An 18,635-nucleotide genomic window follows, 5' to 3' on the forward strand; every position below is an offset into this window, starting at 1 on the left:
ATACTTATTATATGCAATAATTAATAAATACTATCTGAATACTAGAGCTAATATTTGCCTACTAGTTAGTGTAGGTTGGTCATGTTTATATATTAACTCATTTAGTCCTCAGAACAACCTCTGGGTAGGTCTTGGTGTTATCTCTGTCATAAAGATAAAAAAAAACTGAAGGGTGAACTTGTTCAGCACACAGCTAGGAAGCGGTGGAGTCGGACTGAAACCCAGCAGTCTCGCTCCATCCAGAGCCTGTCTCCTCAGCAGCCATAATTTACTGAGCATGCTCTGCCATCCCTGATTCTAAGCTGAAAGCTTTGTATACATGGCTTCCAATTTTTATATAGTCTTTCAGGGTAAGTTATATTATCTCACATTTTACAGATATGGAATCAGGGGCTTGGGGAAGCGGTGTCCTGCCCATGATCCCCCAGATCTCTGAGCGAGAGCCTGACATACTTACATGTATCACGTGGCTTCCCACTTATGAGTGAAAAAAAGTTTTGTTTTGTTTTTTGTTGTAGATGGACAGAATGCCTTTATTTTATTTGTTTATTTTTCTATGGTGCTAAAGATGTAACCTAGTACTTCATATGCTAGGCAAGTACTCTGCTACTGAGCTACAGCCCCAGCCCAAGTGAAAATTTTTTATGACCTTGTCTTTCTTTTTCCCTGGAGCCACCATTCACTTGTTAAAAAAAAAAAATACCAGTTAATTGACCTCTGTAATTTAGTATTAGTAACTCAATAATGTCACCATTTCTAGTCAGATCTTTTTCAGATGCTTTGTGTCCATTATCCTATTTAATCCTTACAATAGTCCTGGTGGTATCCCATTTTGTAGATGAGAAGACTGAGACTCAGAGAGATAAAATAACTTTCCTAAGTTCTTTTGAAATAGTAACTAGCTGAGCCTTGACTTGAACCCAGGCCTATGTAGTTCTAAATTGTATTCATAACTGTTATGCTCTTTTGTACTCTGTTAGGGAATATCCTTAAAGTACTTTAGAATTATCACACATTATTAGCAGTTGTGAGGAAAGACTTTGTGGGTAAGATGTGTTCTCTGGTGGCACTCAATTGTAACTCCTTTCACAAAAGCAGATGAGACGGGTGTTTAGTGAGTATACTGGGGACTTGGCACCAACTTTGTCCACGGACTCATGACTTCAGGCCTTAACTTGACAGATCTGCTCAGCTAGGCCCAACACTTCAGTGATGGTCTCCCTAGTGACTGCATTGAGTTTCATGGACCTATATGTCATTTGAAGAGAGTCTGATCATGAGGACATGAGGTGCTCTAGACTCCTAAAGATGATCTCAGCTTCTTCCATCTTCTCAGGAATAGAGGCACAATCTGCTTTAGTCAAGTACTTTATACAAAATATTCCATCTTGCCTTTCGAATGCCTTGGCCTGCACAGCACTCTGAGGTAATGGAGTATAAAGACAACTGCTCTGTGCAGATCCCATTTCCTCAGCTGGCTGGTGAGCTGTCTGAGAGCAGGCTGCGTTGGCCAGACCTGGCTGGCCTGGGGAAACAGAAGGTGTTTTGAAGCCTTTGGCTGCTTTCAGACCGGTTTTCTCATTGTTAGCCCTCTGCTATCTGGGTGCAGCCTGGGTCTTCTGCTCTAATACTATTTTACCCCATTTCGCAAACATGACACACCTAGTCCCTTCAGCTCTTGCATAGCTTTCTTCAGTTAGGCTGCTGTAAACAGTGAGCACATTGGTTTAGTGGCCAAGGGAAAAAAAGACTGCTTTGGGGAAAAGGTAGTTAAGGAAATTGTAAGGTGCCACTGGGTTATAGAGTATGTCAGTCCCAGAAGGATTGGAGCCAGGCAGGCACTATTGGGACCTCCCTGTGCCAGCTTCCTTCTGCAGAACAAGTTCAATGTGTAGGGTTCTAGTGTAGGGGATGCCCAGGGTGACAGGGATCTTCCCCTAGGATGCACTCTTCCAAATAGCAATGAAGCATTAGCTGCACTGGAGGGGCCCAAGGGTCAGGGCTTGTGCACAGAGTGATGTGGCTCTCACTACACCAGCTGCCTGTGTGGTACAGTGCCCAGAAGCACCTACTGCCATCCTCCCAGTGGTCAGTGTGGTTAGCCACATGGGAAACCTGAGGAGGAACCTCTTGACTACTGACAGCTTTTTCATTTTCTGAAGCTTCCCTTGGGTTTTCATGGAAGTTACTCAGAAGAACCGGCTACACTGGTAGAAGTTGGTACCTTTTGAAAAGGTCTGCATTCTACTTATTTTGTGGCTCCCCAGAGTTAAGATGCTCTAAAAATTGGGATATGACACAAGGTGATTTATAATTAGATTGCTGACAAAGAAGGTAGCAAGGATTGGTGTCTGCATCACTGGATGAGGACTTAGCCTAGCAGACAGTGACAGTGTGAGAATCAAATCCAGAATGATCAGTGGCCCAGAGAGCTGGTTTCTTCTCAAGCTCTGCTTAGTTGAGCTCTGCTAGCACTCCAGAGCTTCTGGTCCCACTCATATCCAGGTTCTCAGGGAGAAACATGGCTACTTTTTAAAAATAACTTTTTATCTCTGGGCATAGTGATGCATGCCTGTGATTTGGGAGGATGAGGCAGGAGGATTACAAGTTCAAGGCCAACCTCTGCAATTTACTGAGACCTTGTTTCAAAATAAAAAAGAGTGCTGGGGATGTGGCTCAGTGATAAAGAACCTATGGATTCAATTCCTAGTACCTAGATTAAAAAAAAAAAAAAAAAAAAACTTTTTAAATTACAGAACTGTGTCTTCCTGGGGTGGGCTTAGTGGTAGAGTGTGTGGCCTTGCAGCACAAAGCCCTGAGTTCCATCCTCAGCAATGCAAAAAAAAAAAAAAAAAGATATTTTTCTTTCTAGAAAGTAAATAACACCTATAATTTTACTATCCAGAGATGGTAGTTAGAATTTTGATTTTTTTTTTAAATTTTTTTTATGATGCAAGCCTTTTTGAAATTCATCTAGTGTGTTAGTCTCTGTCCAGGGGATTATTTACAGTATTATATTTAATACTATATGAAAGTGATACATATTCTGATGTTTGTGTTTTCATTTTAAATTTGTCAAGTCTATCCTTAATTGCATCTTGGCCTCTGAGAGCATGAATCTTAAAGACTATGTACAGAGTGTGCAACTATACCCAGTAACTTGGGTAGTTAAGGCAGGAGGATTGCAAGTTTGAGGCCAGCCGCAGCAACTTAGACTCTGTCTCAAAATAAAAAATAAAAAGGGCTTGGTGTGTGACTCAGTGGTAAAGTGTCCTTGGGTTCAGTTACCAGTACCTATCACTAATTTTCACTGAGTTCTCCATTTTAGATATTAGTCTCACAGCACTGACTTCATGCTGTGTTTTTCCCGTAGTCTAAATTATTCATAGAATGGTAGCCACAATTTATTGTTTGTTTTGTGCCAGGCACTGTGCTAACTACTTTTCAAAGACTATTTCATATAATCTTTCTAACAATCCTGAGAAGTGGGTATTGTTATTATCTTCATTTTTCAGGTGAGGAAACTGAGCCATAGAGAGAGTATGGACTATCATTTACTTAAATGGACTATTAAGCATAACCTATCAATCTATGAGGATAAGAGATGAAAAGAATCCTGCTCCTGTCCTGCAAGTTGACAGGCTGGCTGAGGCCAGGGGTCCATGGAGACAGACCCAGTGAGTAGATCCTGGCAGTATTTGAGTCTCTGCCCTGGTCTGGTGTTGTGGTCTTGCCGTCCCCCTGAGGGACTGGGTCTTTTTTCCAGCAAATATTTACTTTCCTATCAACTCATGAAAAGTCTTATCACCTTGCACCAGGAAGCTTGCTATTATGTGCTGTCAGGGTTGCTACCCTTTTAGATTGAAGAGGACAGTACTGTTCCCCTCCTTTTCCTTTCCTGCTGGGCTCAGTGACCTTTCCCTCATTTGATCAAAGGTGACTTGCATACTAAGGCTGGTGTCCTGATTGGAAGAGGTAGCTTCTCCTAGGGTTACCCTAACCATTCTCCACCTTTTAGACTTCAGAGGCTTTCTGAAGTCCAGGTTCTGTTCTGTAGAGCCTCCCCACCCTCTACTACACATACTCTTCTTCTTTGTACCTTAGCTTTCTCCTCGGGGCCCTAGGCACTAAATACTTTTCCTGGGGATACATGTGCTTAACATAATTTGAAAATATTCTAGAAAAGATTTAAATGCCTTTCAATTGCATTTTTCTTGGTGGAGGGAAGAGGTGGGTCTCTATTAGACTTTTTAAAAAATAGCATCTGGGATCCCTCTGATTTCTGGAGACTGATCCCAGGGCCTTGCCCATGCTAGGCAAGCACTATGGCATGAGCTACACCCCCAGACTACAAGCACTTGCCCAGCTTGGAGGATTTTAGAGAATGTGTAAGACTGCATTTATTGTGAGTTGTTTTTAATGAGTAAAAATGGATTTTTGCTTGTGACAATATGTGTATCATGAATCATTTAGGAAGGATCAATATTCCTCTCCCTTCTTCCTGAGCCTCCAAAATAGCCCCATCCAAGACCCTCTATCAGCCTGTGGGTAGCCATGAATTCCCCAGGGCTGTGGACAGGGTGTCCTAGAGCTGCAGATCTGAAGGAAAGCTTCCAAAAGGACCCCTGCTAGGAAGGGACATTCTGGGCCACAGGGCCTACTTTCCCCGGCCTAATGGCTCAGACTCTGAGCTTCCTTTGTTTGCTTGGCTCCCAGATCTTCTAGGCACATTGTTCCCTTATATAGTATAAAATGATGCCAAGGACAGTCCTCAGCCCTTTCCGGAAAGTTTGGGGTTTGTCAAAAATCTCATTGGAAAGGTATGAACTGACAGAAGTGGGGTAGGTACCTTTTTAAGAGCTTGGGTCTTCATGCATTTTCTTATAAATGCTTTGCTTTAGCGAGTTGCCAGCTAAGCCCATGTCTGCAGCTCGCTTACATGCAGCTTGAAAGAGTATTTCCAGTGGAGGTAATGGGGGCAGAGCAAATTGTTCATTTATTCATTCATTTGGTGACTCCTTGGTGCTGGGCCTATGGACTGCTCTGTGCTCGGCCATGGGCACAGAGTGACCCGTGCATTGGAGCCCTCGGCATCTTTATCCAGGTAGAATTAGGTGAGGGTCACCAGGGTTCCTCTTGGGGGTCAAAAAGCATTCCTGAATAGAATCATTCTCCTCTTCAGTTGTGGAAGAAGAGTGGTGAGGCCAGGGGTGTGGGGTTCTTAGTGTCAGCTAGCACCAGCCTGCTGGCTGGTAGGTGTAGGTAACGAGGGTGGCTATGTGGTTATGGTGCCCTCAGTCTTCTTGGATTGTCACCCAGAAGCCTGACTCACAAGAAGTTCCACTGAGGCAGTATCATAGGGAAAGGTAACTCTTTTACTCCATTTCCTTGTTCCTTGTTTGGTCTTCAAAAAGACCTCAGCTCATTGTGGAATGTGTAAAATGGAACTGTTTGTAGGATCTACCAGCTTTCCGATGCTCATGTTGCTTCCAGGTGTCTTAGCCACTTACCCATCAGGTCTCTGTTTGGGGAGTAGCAATAGCAGCTAACATACACTGCATCCTTGCTGTAAACTACACGCTGGTTTAACTCAGTAAGTCCCTGAAGAGTGCAGTGAGGGAATAAGTGCATTTTACAGGTGAGGATGCTAAATGTCACACATTTAAGGTGGCATTGAGGCTAGACCCTAGGGTGTTGAGCTCTAGTGCTCTCTCTCTCCTGTCTCTGCATTGTTTTCCTTGGTGGGCTGCCAGGCCAAGAGATTGGGTCTGCTTGGCTGTGATCTGGGCAGATGATGACCTCAGCATTGCAAACAGCCTGTCCAACCAAGAGTGTCCCTCAGGTTGGGTGTGCAGAGTGCTGGGCTTTCAGAGTCTGAGAGTGCTTCTGCTCTGTCTCAGGTTTCTCCAAACTTAACCAGTGATGGTATAAATAAACCCACTACGTTGGGTAGCTGAGCTCTTCTCAGTGCAGGGGGAGAATATAGATGCCTCTGCCTTCCTGGCATATTGGAGGTTCCCTACACATCTGACCTCTCTACAAGGTCAAGCCCACTTAGTTTTCCACGGGAGGATTTTTTCATAGCAACCATTAGCCTATTTTAGTGGGAAAATGGTTGGTTTTGATGTTGGAGACTTTGATGTGCCTTCAGTGACAAAACTGATAGAGGTGACCGTGGAAGGAGTTGTTTCCTAAGCTCCAGCCCTGTCTCCCAAGCCAGCAGAGGTCTAGTCACAGTCCTGAAAGCCAGGCACTCCTTCCATGTTCCTTTCTCCACTGGGGACATTTCTGGCCTCACATTTGCCAAATAAGTATGTCTGTGTGGGTAAGGTGGTGACTTTCAGGCCTTTTGAGTTGGTTTTTGGGTGGGTAACAGCTTACGGCAGTGCTGCATGATGACATAGTTGCCATGAATCACTTGGCAGGGTTCTGGTGCCGCACAGTTCTTTCCAGATCTGCGAGGTTAACCTTTTTTTTCCCCCTCTGAAGTGTGGCCAGTGTGCTCAGGAAGTAGAGGGGAGACGTAGGGGACAGTCCTTACAAGTGAGGTCTGCCATGTACCATAGTCTCACCATGTTCTTTGAGATTGGTCATTCTGTCCCATCCCTGCCTCAGAACTCGCTGTGTACTGGGCTCTAAATTGAGGTGCATGCAGGAGAAAACACAACTGTTTTTACTGGTGTATAATTAAGCCTGACAGTGGAGAAAAAAAACAGCCTGGGGTATTTTGCATGAATATATCTGCAGGAGCTGTTAATCAGTAACAGTGGAATCTGGTACAGGTAGAAGCCAGTTATGGTCTGTATACCTAAGATAAAACACGCTTTGTATCCAGTAAAAACTATAGGGCAGTGTTTGCCTTCTTAGAAAATGTGGCAAGTACTATTTGAATGAGACTCCTGAGGCTGGCACTCAGTATGAGTCAGGCTGACTTTGCCGATAACAGAGCAGCCTGTGCCTTTCTGTGTCTGGGCATTAACTGGCAAAACCCAACAGCTTCCTCCTTGATGATCTCTGCCCATTTGGGCAAGTTCCAAAGAGCATGATCCTTTCAAAGTAACCTCTCCATTTCTCTCCTTATAACCCAGTGCCTGAAAACCAAGAAAATAATTATTTTTCTGGTTTCTATTCAGCCTTCTAAAATCATGGCAGAAGTTATCTTATATTCAGAGCCTCTGAGTTGAGGGCTTGTGGTTCTCTGGGTCACTTAGTATTTTTGCTCCACTCTTCTTGTTTTGTTTCCATGATCCCCTTTTTTTATGCATCTCTCCTGCTGGAAAGGATGTAACAGCAGGTCATGCCTTACCCCCCTCACTAACATTCCACTCCAGAAAGAGGAGCCATCAGGCCACAGTGGCTCTCTCAGTCAAGAGAAGCCAGAACAGGGGATGCAGCTCAGTGGTGGGATGCTTGCCTAGCCTGTGTGAGACCCTGGGTTCTATCCTTAGCATCATAAAAAAGGAGAGGAGCTAGGGCTATAAGGATGGGCCATGGCAGCCAGGGCCAATGTAAAGGGATGCTCCCTTCTTGGTGAGCCACTTACTAGCCATTGTTTACTTCAATTTTCTTGTAGCTGCACACAGAAAGAAAAAAGAGGGCAGGGCAGTGATGAGATTGACATTCTTCCCACCTACACTCACTGAAAGGACCTGTCCTGATTCTGAGTTCCAATTGTTTATTATTGGTCCTCCACAATTTGCCATGGGACTGTGCACTTCCTAAGATAGGTTTTCTGTCTCTTCTTACCAAGTGGTCCATGAGCTGCCTGAGTCAGGGACAGTGTCTTTTACTTCTGGACTCCCCTGCAGGTTTGGCTGTGTCAGGAAAACAAGAAGTGGGCATGTGAGGTGGGAGGGAGACGGAGCCAAGTGTCAGCAGCCCTAGCTTCTTCCCCCTGCATGTGTGTGGATGTGAGGGTAGCCAGTGCCATGTGAAACAGTGTGCGGAGGCAGGTGGGCTACACAGGAGGCCAGAGTGGACTTGGTGTTTTGGTGACCAGGAGGTGCCTTTGGCTGGCCCGAGGGACTGCAGGTTTAATCCACGCTACCAAAGTGAAGAGAACTGAAACTGCTGCCGGAACAGAATGTTCCTGAGCCACCAACTTAAGAGTTTTTCATGCTGCAAAGCTCAGCTCTGGTGTCACCTCCCCAGGCTGTTGAGGTGCCTGAATTCTTCATGAATAAGCAGAAGATTAAAAGACTGCAGGGTTTCATGTGTGTAGTAACATATTTGTAACATAAAAATTGATGTTTTAACCATTTTTGAATGTGTAGTCCTTTGGTACGTTCACACTGTGGTGCAACCATAACCACCATTCTCTCGAAAACATTTTTTTCTTTTTGTCTTCCCAAACTGAAGCTCTGTACCTGTTGAACAACAGCTCCCTGTATTCCCTCCCTCTATTCCCTGGCAATCACCATTCTGCTCTGACTCTATGAATTTGTACTCTGGGTACTTCATATAAATGGAATCATGCAGTATTTGTCCTTGTCTGACTGGCTGAATTCTTTTTAGCATTAATGTCTTTAAGGTTCATCCATGTTGTAGCATATATCAGAATTTTCTTCCCTTTTAAGGCTGAGTAACATTCTGTTGTGTGGATGCACAGCATTTCATTTATTCACTCATCAATGGATACTTGAGTTGCTTCCTCTTTTTGGCTATTGTTAACAATGTTGTAGTGAATGTGGTTATACAAATACCTGCTTTCAGTTCTTTTGGGTAAGGTTTGTAAAGCTTAAGAAGTGAGATGTCTTTAAAGATTAGTTACTGATGAATCACCCTTCTCTACTTCGGGCTAGACTTTCAGACCAAAAGTCAGCTTTACTCACCTTCTAATTTTAGACTGCAGCATAATCACATCTGGTCACTCGCAACATCATGCTTCGTCATGCTTCATTTTGATATTTGATAGGCTTTTGCAAGCTACAATTCCAGTTTTATGTATCATCTTTCATTAACTACACTTTAGTTGGCCACTTCCTTATGATTATGCAGGCACTTCGTTGACACTTGGTGGTAGGCACTGAGCTAAACTGTGCCTTACTACAGCAACTTGCTTTAGGAGTGTGGGGCCCTTCAGGCCTTCACCCTCCTCTTTTCTCACCTGAGTAGGACTGGTCTTTTGGCCTTTCCCCAAATCTGAGTCCATCTGGGAGCCTGAAACACAAGCCTGCTGAAGACAAGGTCACTTGTCCTCCACTTGGGTCAGTTTTGTGCAAGCACAGTGTTATCCCCCCATTTGGTGGCTCTGATAATCTTCTTTTTGTTTCATCTAGTTTTTACACAACATGTAGAATTACTGGAATGAAATGTACTTTTTTTCCTAGTTGAAAGTAAAACACATTTCTGAAATACCTTGGCATTTGGATTTGTTACTGAACAGGTTTTTCCTACAACAGCTAAGAGCACACCTGGGGAGATAATGGGCTTTCTTTTATTTATTTTTTTCTTTTCTTTTTCAGTACTAGGGGTATTGGACCTAGGGCCACACACATGTGAGGAAATTTCTCTACCACTAAGCTATATCCACATTCCTTTTTTATTTTGAGACAGGTTCTTGCTGAGTTTCTCAGGCTGACCTTGAACTTGTGTTCCTCCTGCCTCAGCCTCCAGAGTAGCTTGTGTGATAGGTGTGTGCCAACACCCTGGCCGATAATGAGCTTTTGAGGAATGCACTGTCCTGTCATGAGTCTCTCTACCTCTAGATGATGTTTCCTTGAACCAGTGTCCCTTTGCTGGACAGTAAGGAAGTGGAGATGACTGGTTACAAAACTCTTGTCTTATGGGCATGTGGTTATTTCTGTGTTAATTTCTAATTAGAAATGCTCTAGACCCACAAATGAACTAACTCAAACTTCTGCATAGCTAAGGACACTAAGAACAGTCCCAGTGTCCTGGTAGGCTTTGAGCCTATGACATTGATAAGAACCTAGACTATGGGCCATGCAGCCCTTCCAAGTAGTTCAGGGACCCTGCCACTGCCACAGCCCTGTAATCACCTGTCCCTGGTTACAAGGCTTTTGGTGCAGCCTGTGTAGACCGACACTGCCTGCTCACAGTTCCCCGTGCAGCCTGCATTGTCCTTCCCCATGTTTCAGGCCCTGTGGGGCAGTACATGGAGAAAGTTTGTTCCCCACATCAGAAGAACTTGGAATCTAGTTAGGATAGACAGAAATGTTCTGAGACGGTCCTATTTTTTTCATTCTATTTGTGTGACAAGAGTTTAAATGAAAACATCCCTGGCACACAAAGTTAAAAGTCTCTTCTTATTGCAGCATTCTCTGTTCTGGACGCTGCACAGCATGGACTGGCCTGGGGCCTACCTTTGTCATCTCAGTACCTCCTTGGGACCCTCCCTGCCTCTGTGCTTTTTTCCTTCTGTTTTTAAGGCTGTTTTTGAATAGTTACGATTAGATTATTATGCTGGCAGGAATTTTGAGTCGACAGGAGTCTTGGTGGACTAGGGAAAAGCCCCCTTGGCCAGTCTGCCTGGAGGCCCCAGACAGTGGGCAGGATCCAGCTGGACAAGTAGAGGAGGAGGAAGGATCTCAGATCCCCTGCTGCTTCTCTGTTGGATTCCTCTCAAGGCTCGCCCAGCTTCTCCTGGGGCTCTGACACATGGCTGCTGGGGTGGGAGGGGGAATGATCAGGTGACATTTGGTTGCCAATGAGTTATCTTCAGTACCACTATCAACCCCATTTTTTGCAAGTGAAGACAAAATAAAATTTTAGGAGATGGCAGGGACAGGCTAAGTCAGGGGCAGAACTGAACTAGAGCCTGAACCAGGAAGGAAGGAGTGTCAGACAGGTCCCAGCTAGATGAGTGAAAGAAAAGGGGCTAGTACCTGCTTACTACCACGCTGCCATGCTATTTCCCTGATGATTCTTATTTGTGTTAGTTCTGGATGCTGGAGAGTGAAGGAAAGAGCCTGCCAGACAGATCAGATGCCTCTCAGAGAAGCAAGAGATCTGTGTTGGGGGAAGGGGAGCTTTTCACAGGGTAACTCAACTTTGACCTGGGTCTCTGGCCTCAACCTAGGAGGGGCCTGCTAATGAATCAGGCAGCTGGTTTTGGAGCTGACTTGGGGGTGAGGGGTACTTCTCTGCCCTGGGGCAGGCAAACCATTCCTCTGGCAGGGAAAGAAGAATGAAGAGTTGTTTAAAGGGTATGCAGCCAGACCAGTTTCTGGAGGTGAGGAGGCATCTCTCCTCACAGGTGTCACTGCCCTTTCAAGATCCATGAAAGACAGGCCTGGCAAGTGGTCTAGGCAGGTGTAGGTGGGCCTTGGTGTGGTTTCCAGCCAGGGGACCAACATTGCCTGCAGTGTCCAGGCCTTCAGTAGGTGGGTGGGTTTTTACTAGGCATAGAGCTCAGTCAGGATACAGATGTGCCTATGGCCTCTGGGCAGACAGTCCCTATACTGCCCTCCTGATTGTTCCCATGATAAGGACGCAGTATATGAGCTCCCTGTCCCCTAATCTTGGAAGTTGCTCTGTTCTGGTCCTTACCTGGCCTTCCCAGTGTCATACTTTCCAAAGTTGTGACCTGAGCTCTGGCGCCATGTGGTTGTTTGAGACCAAAGGAGAAGTGACAGAGACTCTGTGTATGCGTGAGTTGGACTGATAAAGTATGTACACACGGGCAGGGCCTTGCGTTCCTGGCAGACCCCCATCCAGCATTCTTATATCCTCCTGCCAAGGATATCTAGTGCTCGAACCCTGGCTCTGCTCCCTCAATGGATTTGGGTACATCCCTCCCTCACACTGGAGCTGTTCTCGTCAACATGTAGTGAAGGGCTAACTGATCTTGCAAGACCCTTGCTTCTAAAACAGGTTATGGCTTTACCTTCTGAACTCTTGTTTATTTCTGAAGCTTCTCCCCAGAACCCAGGTGAGCTTCCTTTCCTTTCCCCTGTCTAGGTCTGTCTACAAGAGGCCAATTCTTCACTCAGTCAAGGGAGTGGACTGGCTAAAAGGTCTTGTGAATAATTGTAATAACAGTTAGTCTTGTGAATAATTGTAATAACATCATTGAGCATTTATTGAATGCTTTACAGTGTGTTAAGCATTTTACATACATGATCTCTTAGTTTTCCCAGCAACCTGTTTGGTACAGAGTACTAGGATTACCCTGTTTTATAGCAAAAGAAACTGAGGCTAAGAGAGGTTATCACCTGCCCAGGGTTATTTAGAAACAAATAAATACATTTATTTTAAGCAGACTGAATCCAGAACCTTGTGCATGCTAAGCAAGTATTCTACCACTTAGCTGCATCTTCAACTCATTTATTTAAATTTTTTTCTTTTTTCTTTTTATTTATTTATTTATTTTTGTGATACTGGGGATTGAACTCAGGGGCACTCTACCACTGAGCTACATACAAACCCTTTTCATTTTTTATTTTGAATCAGGGTTTTACTAAGTTCTGACCAAGAACTCAAGATCCTCCTGCCTCCATCTCCCAAGTTACTGGGATTATAGGTGGGTGCTACCATGCCAGGCCAATGACCCTATACTTAAATCCAATTTGATGTTATTAAATCCCTATTCTGAAATCCTGATTGTAGTCCTTCCCATTAAAATGGGATAAGATGTCTTTGGGAATTGTGACCTGGATGGGGGATATTCCCTGTATCAGTAAACAAAATTCCCATCTTTCCTCTGCTCTTGCACCATAGCAGTCCACAGACTTCTGTGACCTCAGAAATCTATTTTTTTTTCCCCCACCAGGGAGCAAGCAGGTAGTTCTATAGAAGCCTGAGTGTCTTCTAATCCAATTTGGTTCTGATACTATCTACCCAGAGACAGTATCCAGTCCCACAGGTTTGGGGCTCAGTTCCCAAGTCTGCTCCCGTTAGATGCCAGCATCAAGCCCCAAAGTTTTACCTATACTTCTGACTGACCTACTATTAATCAGAGTTTCCACAATCCTCTTCTTGTTTCAGTTAATTTGCTTGAGTGACTCACAGAACTCAGGGAAACACTTCTGTTTACCAGTGTATTATGAAAGGTGTTAAAATGGATATAGATGAAGAGATGTATGTAGAAAAAAGCATGTGGCACTTCCATGCCTTCTCTAGGCACTACCCTCGAAGAACCTCCACCAGTCAGCTATCTGGTAGCTCCCAAACCCTGTCCTTTGGGTTTTGTTTTGTTTTGTTTTATTTAAGATGGACACAATATCTTTATTTATTTAATTAATTTATTTTTTTACGTGGTGCTGAGGATTGAACCCAGTACCTCACAAGTGTGAGGCAAGCGCTCTACCACTGAGCTATAACCCCAGCCCCTGTCCTTTGGGTTTTTATGGAGACTTCATTTTATAGGCACGACTGAAGCACGAACAATTGTGTGGAAATGTGACTGGACAGAAGTGTCCTCCCTCCAAGGTGTGGGGCAGGACCCTCTGGAATGAAGAGGGTCTTATGATCTACTTTACCATGGGGCTACATCCCGGTCCTTTTTTTAAATTTTGAGACAGATTCTTGTAAAGTTGTTGAGGATCTTGCTAAATTGCTGGTTGTGGCCTCAAACTTGTCATCCACTTGTCTCAGCTTCTAAGGCATTGAAATAACAGGCTGCCCCACCATTCCCAGTTCAGAGAATTTCTTTATGACCAACACCAAGACAGGAAGGCAAAGAGGTTAGAATTTCCATAATGCTCCTTGGAGAAACCCTAGTTTCTGTCGCCAGTTTTGGGAAGGGAATTATAAGCCAGGAAACATGGATGAAATCCAAAATATATACTATACATCTTTCATACTCAGTATCAGGTAAGGAGGGTTCCTTCCCCTTTTCTTCTCCGAACTTCCCATTACCATAAGATTGCAAGAACTTACTGCCCCTTCCACCCACACCCCACCCACTGCTTCCTGCTGAACCTCAGGTTCCTTGGAAGAGATTCTGAAACACACCTGTGGTAGGGAGAAGGGCTGGGGAGACAGGGACATTGGTTGTCTGAGAACAAAGCTAGGGTTGTCCTTTGGAGTTTTTGACCTACCTCCTTCACGGAGGACTAGCCTGTTGGTGTGCAGTAGGCAGTCTGTCCACCGGAGAGAGGTACTCACACACACCCGCCCGCTACACAGTATGGCTGTGTTCAGGGCAGCTCTACCTCTGCTGCCCAAATCCAGCCTCAAGCCGGCTTTTGCCTCTTCATGGCCGAGTTGTCCTCACCCAGCCTCTCAGTGGCTAGAGTTCTGCAGCCACCAAGTGTAGGCTTGGTGCTTGAAGCAGAGGGGAATTTCACCACACAGAATTAACACTTCTCTTTGGATTATTAGTCAGCCAACCACTTGCCTTTATGCTGTGCATGTGCCTAGAATTGAATTCCTTGGCTTACATGAAGAGGAGGTACAGCCTTCCCTAGAGCACTGGAAGACCTCCTGAGAGGAGCTGTTTTCTCAGGCCAGCTGAGTCAGACCTGTGCTATGCTAAGAAGTAGCCTGCCTTGTGGGGCAAATAGGTCTGTAGATCCAGGTCTTATACATGCAAAGGGATTTGGCTCTGAGGCATCGGAGGCTCTGGTAGGCTGGATATGAGGGTTGCTGAACATGGCCAAAGACACCCATGGCATCTATGGACAGTATAGGAAAAAGTGCTATAGGGAGTAGAAGCCTGTATGTTTGAGCAAAGGAGTGACATGATAGGTAGCTGATGTAGAATCATGGGAACACTCTGCAGAGCACGCTGTGAATGCTCCTTTCTAGCTGACTTTGGACAAACCATGTAACCCTCTCTGAAGCGGTCTCCTCCTCCATAAAATGGGACCATAATGTGTTCTCTACCTGTTGATGTGCAGGGCTTTCCACACTCGAGCCCAGTGGTGAGGATGGAGAGGGTGACGGAGGCTAAGTCTAGGAGAAGTAGGCAAGTGCCTTGGCTGGGAGGATTCAGTCCCATATCCCAGCTTCCAGGGTGGTGATGGAGGACCAGGAGAGGAGAAATGGGGAGATGTTTGCAGGACAAAGGACAGGACATGCTCAACGACAGAGTTGCTGGTGAGAGAAGTCCAGGAGCACTACTTTTAGCATGGCAGAAGAGAAGGCACTGAAGATCCTGATAAGCGTACCTGCTGAGGTTATGCGCCAGCAGGAGCAGAGAGCAACTGAGTGCAAGTCAGGATGGAGGGGCTTTGCTGAGGGGGAGAAGAGAAAGAAGAGCATGGGGGGTCACAGTCATTGGGATGAGCAGAGAGAGGGGAGCCAGGGACCACTGAGTGGGCCTGCTCTCTGGTACCTTCTTCCTCCAGGACCTGGATCAGTGGGCTTCTGACTCTCTGCCCATATCCAGAGAGAAGCAGCTGGGATTGGTTTGGTAAATTCTGAAATGTTGCCAACTGGTATTGCTGGAGAGGGATGTAGGTACAAAAGGAATGTTGGCAGGGAGCTGTTTGGGACTGGGCGTGGGGTGGGGAGGTGTTTTTACTCACAAGGGCTCCACTGTAGGAGTGGCACAAGGATAAGGGGTGCTTTCTGGGTTCTGAGTTCTGTGCTGGGATGAATGGTGATTTGTTGGCATCTCCTGTTTGCTAAGTTTGCCCAGGAGGAGTCCCAGAGGTCACTCAGGGCTGACAGAGGCAGCAAAGCTTAAGAGGAATCAGAACGGGATGTAAGGCATATAGGACCAGGGATTGGGAGGGGCTGGGTCAGTTCAGGTTTGGTGGAACAGGGTGAGTGGAGTGTCTAGGTAACAGAGACTTGGGAGGCAGTCTAGGACAGAGGACTGGGCTACTGGGGCTAGGAGCCCAGGTCAGTCCACGCCAGTTGCCCCCACATACCCTACAGCCAGTACTTGTGGAGAAGCTAGAAGGGGTCAGGGCTGCTAAAAAGCCACAGATGCTGTCCTGATGGCAGGACTCCTTCAGGGACTGTAGAGGAGTGGCTTTGAAGAGTGGCTTTGGAATAAGACAAAGCTAGATTTGAGAAAAACCAAAACAATACACAGTGAAAACCTCCACCTCTTCCCCACATTCTGACCTTTTAGTTTCTTGTCTTCTTTTCAGAGACATATATGTGTCCTTCTTCTACAAATAAAACAAAACACTGCTATGTTCTTTGCTTTCATTCCTGCCTAAATTCTTGGTCACATGGAAGAACTACCTAGTTCTTTTTAATGGATGCTTGGTATTCTTTTATATGGTTTGCCTTAATTTAGCCAACTGGACTCCAGTGGATAGACACTGGCATTGTTGCTGCTTTGGGGTTGTTTTGATGGAGCAGCAATCCTACTTTATGTACAACTCTGAATGCTGGGGCAATTATTTCTGTAAATTCTAGATATAGATTTTCTGAGTCAAAATTGTTTCCCTTCCTCCAAATTTCCCTTCAAAGTTGTGGGGGCACACACCTGTAATCCCTGCAGCTTGGGAGACACAGGCCTCCTAGAGAATCACAAGTTCAAAGCCAGCCTGAGCAATTTAGTAAGCTCCTGTCTCAAAATTTAAAACATAATAATTTAAAAGGGCCTGGGGACGTGGTTTAGTAGTTAAACACACACCTAGGTTTAATCCCCAATACCAAAAAAAAAAAAAAAAAGATTTCCTCAAATCATACTTCTGCTAACAGTGTACGGAAGTTACATAATGATAGGTACATAGAGCTGTTATAAGGCTTCCAGTCAGTTCTTGCCAATCAGGCTGCTGGGGTGGGGCTCAGGACAATAGTTTTGCTGCAAATTGGATCACTCTGGACAGCACCCTACGAGGTGCTGGGTTGGGTTTCATAGCTGAAGAAGGAGAGGTGGCAGGAAACTGTAGTCTGACAGCTGCTGAGTACCTGATGTGTGCAGACACTGGAGCAGGGACAGAGCAGTAGACCAGACTTCTGCCCTTCCCTCATAGAGCTAACAGTCTAGCGTGAACAAGTCTCCATGCAGTGTGGTAAGTGCTGCCTCTTCAAGTCCTCTCTGACTGGGTCTCTCTCTCCCTTGCCTGCCCCCCTCCCTGCCCCTCAGTGTACGTGATGGAACGGGAAAGGAAGACAGACAGTGGGTGCGCAGCGCTCCTGGCCGCGTGCTGGACTGCACTCTGCTGCTGCTGCCTTCTGGACAACTTTGACTGAGCAGCCAAGACCCAAATGTTCCCTGCAGCTCTGCTACCTCCTGTTACTGCAATAAACAACTACAGTTGCATAATTTCACGTTTTTTCTTTGAAAAAAATCTAATCTGGAATCTGAAATTTTAGTACCTATAATAGGTATAAAATGGCACCTATTTTAATTTGCCTTCCCTGATTACTAGTGACTTTGAATATAAAAATAGAAATTTGGGGCCTTTTTTTTGTTTCACATAGTGAATTGTTTATACATTTTTTTCTTAGCCCCCCCTCCCTTTTTCTAATTAGTTTGTCTTTTCTTATTGACTTATAGAGAATCTGGTTTTCTGGTTTTGGTGTTTTTTTGTGTGGTTTTTTTTTTTTTTTTGGTACTGGGGAATGAGCTCACAGGTTGGGGGCTCAGTCCCTAAGGCTGCTACCCCTCTGATGCTGGCCAGGCCCAAGCCCCTGGTTGTTTTGCCTGTGCTCTGACCCAATGAGTATAAATTAGGGTCCTTACACCCACTTCTTGGATTCTGTCAATTTGCTTAAGTGGAACACAGAATTCAGGGGAACATGTTTACTGGTTTATTATAAAGGATATTACATAGGGTACAGACAGAGATGCTGAGGGCAAGGTGTGAGGGGAAGGGTGCAGAGCATCTGTGCCTTCTCTGGTACCCCACCTTCTGGGAATCTCAACATGTCAGACTGTCTAAGAAGCACACTAAACCCTGTCTTTTTAGAGTTTTTATGGAGACAAAGGCATGATTGAAGCTTGAACGTCTGTGTAGAAATATGACTGGACAAGAATGGTGTGATCTAATAAAATAGACTTGAATGGGAAATCTAGCAAGGTCCATCCAGATTGTCCTTGGCCTCTCTGCAGCATTCCTTCCTCTCTGGTAGTCTGTCAGATTGGAGAACTTCTTCATGGCTAGCTCACAGAGAGTCAGGGGAAGATTATTTTTTGTGACCTGCCGTAGGAAGAGAAGTTATGGTTTGTATGAAGAGGGCCTTCTAAAGAGAGGGCCTCCCTCCTAAAGTGAAAGAGTTACAAACCAGGAACTATGTTCAAAAATCAAAATATGTATATCATAATATCACAGTCATCCTTTCTCCATTAATTTGAAATGAGATTTGTTGCTTACCAAGTTCATGTATACATTCATATGGACTAGAATCAGGAGTCTGGTATGATAAGCATGCTCCCTACCTCTAGGACACACAGGAACACAAACCTCTTATTCTTCATAATTTTCTTCACTATTCTTAACTATTTACTCTTTATTTAAGAATGTGTATAAGTTTCTACAGAAAAGCAAATTTGACTTTGATTGAAATGGCATTGGAATGAAGAGTTGACATGTTTATAACACTTCTTCCTATAACAAAGAAAGTATCTCTCAGTTTTTGTCTCGTATCCTTAAGTTTTATAATTTTTTCATATAGTTCTCACATACCTTTTGTTGGTTTTAAAATTATATTTCCCTCTGATACATTATAATTTTAATCCTATTGTGAGTAGATTCCTTTTAAAAAATGTTATATTTTTCAATTGGTAAATAATTTCACCAAACTGAGGTCACAGATTGGGA

At 44.7% G+C, this 18,635-nt stretch overlaps 1 long non-coding RNA gene across 1 annotated transcript in view; it reads left to right on the plus strand.

The window, feature by feature from the left end:
- The window catches only part of LOC107141622, a 29,220-nt gene extending 12,083 nt beyond the window's left edge, over nt 1-17,137 (plus strand). The window contains exon 2 of the long non-coding RNA XR_007350592.1: nt 16,958-17,137. This is a non-coding gene — a long non-coding RNA (uncharacterized LOC107141622). The remainder of the gene's footprint in view (nt 1-16,957) is intronic.
- Nucleotides 17,138-18,635: the final 1,498 nt, after the last annotated feature.

The sequence above is a fragment of the Marmota marmota genome, unplaced genomic scaffold (assembly GCF_001458135.2).
Source record: "Marmota marmota marmota unplaced genomic scaffold, marMar, whole genome shotgun sequence".
NCBI lineage: Eukaryota > Metazoa > Chordata > Mammalia > Rodentia > Sciuridae > Marmota > Marmota marmota.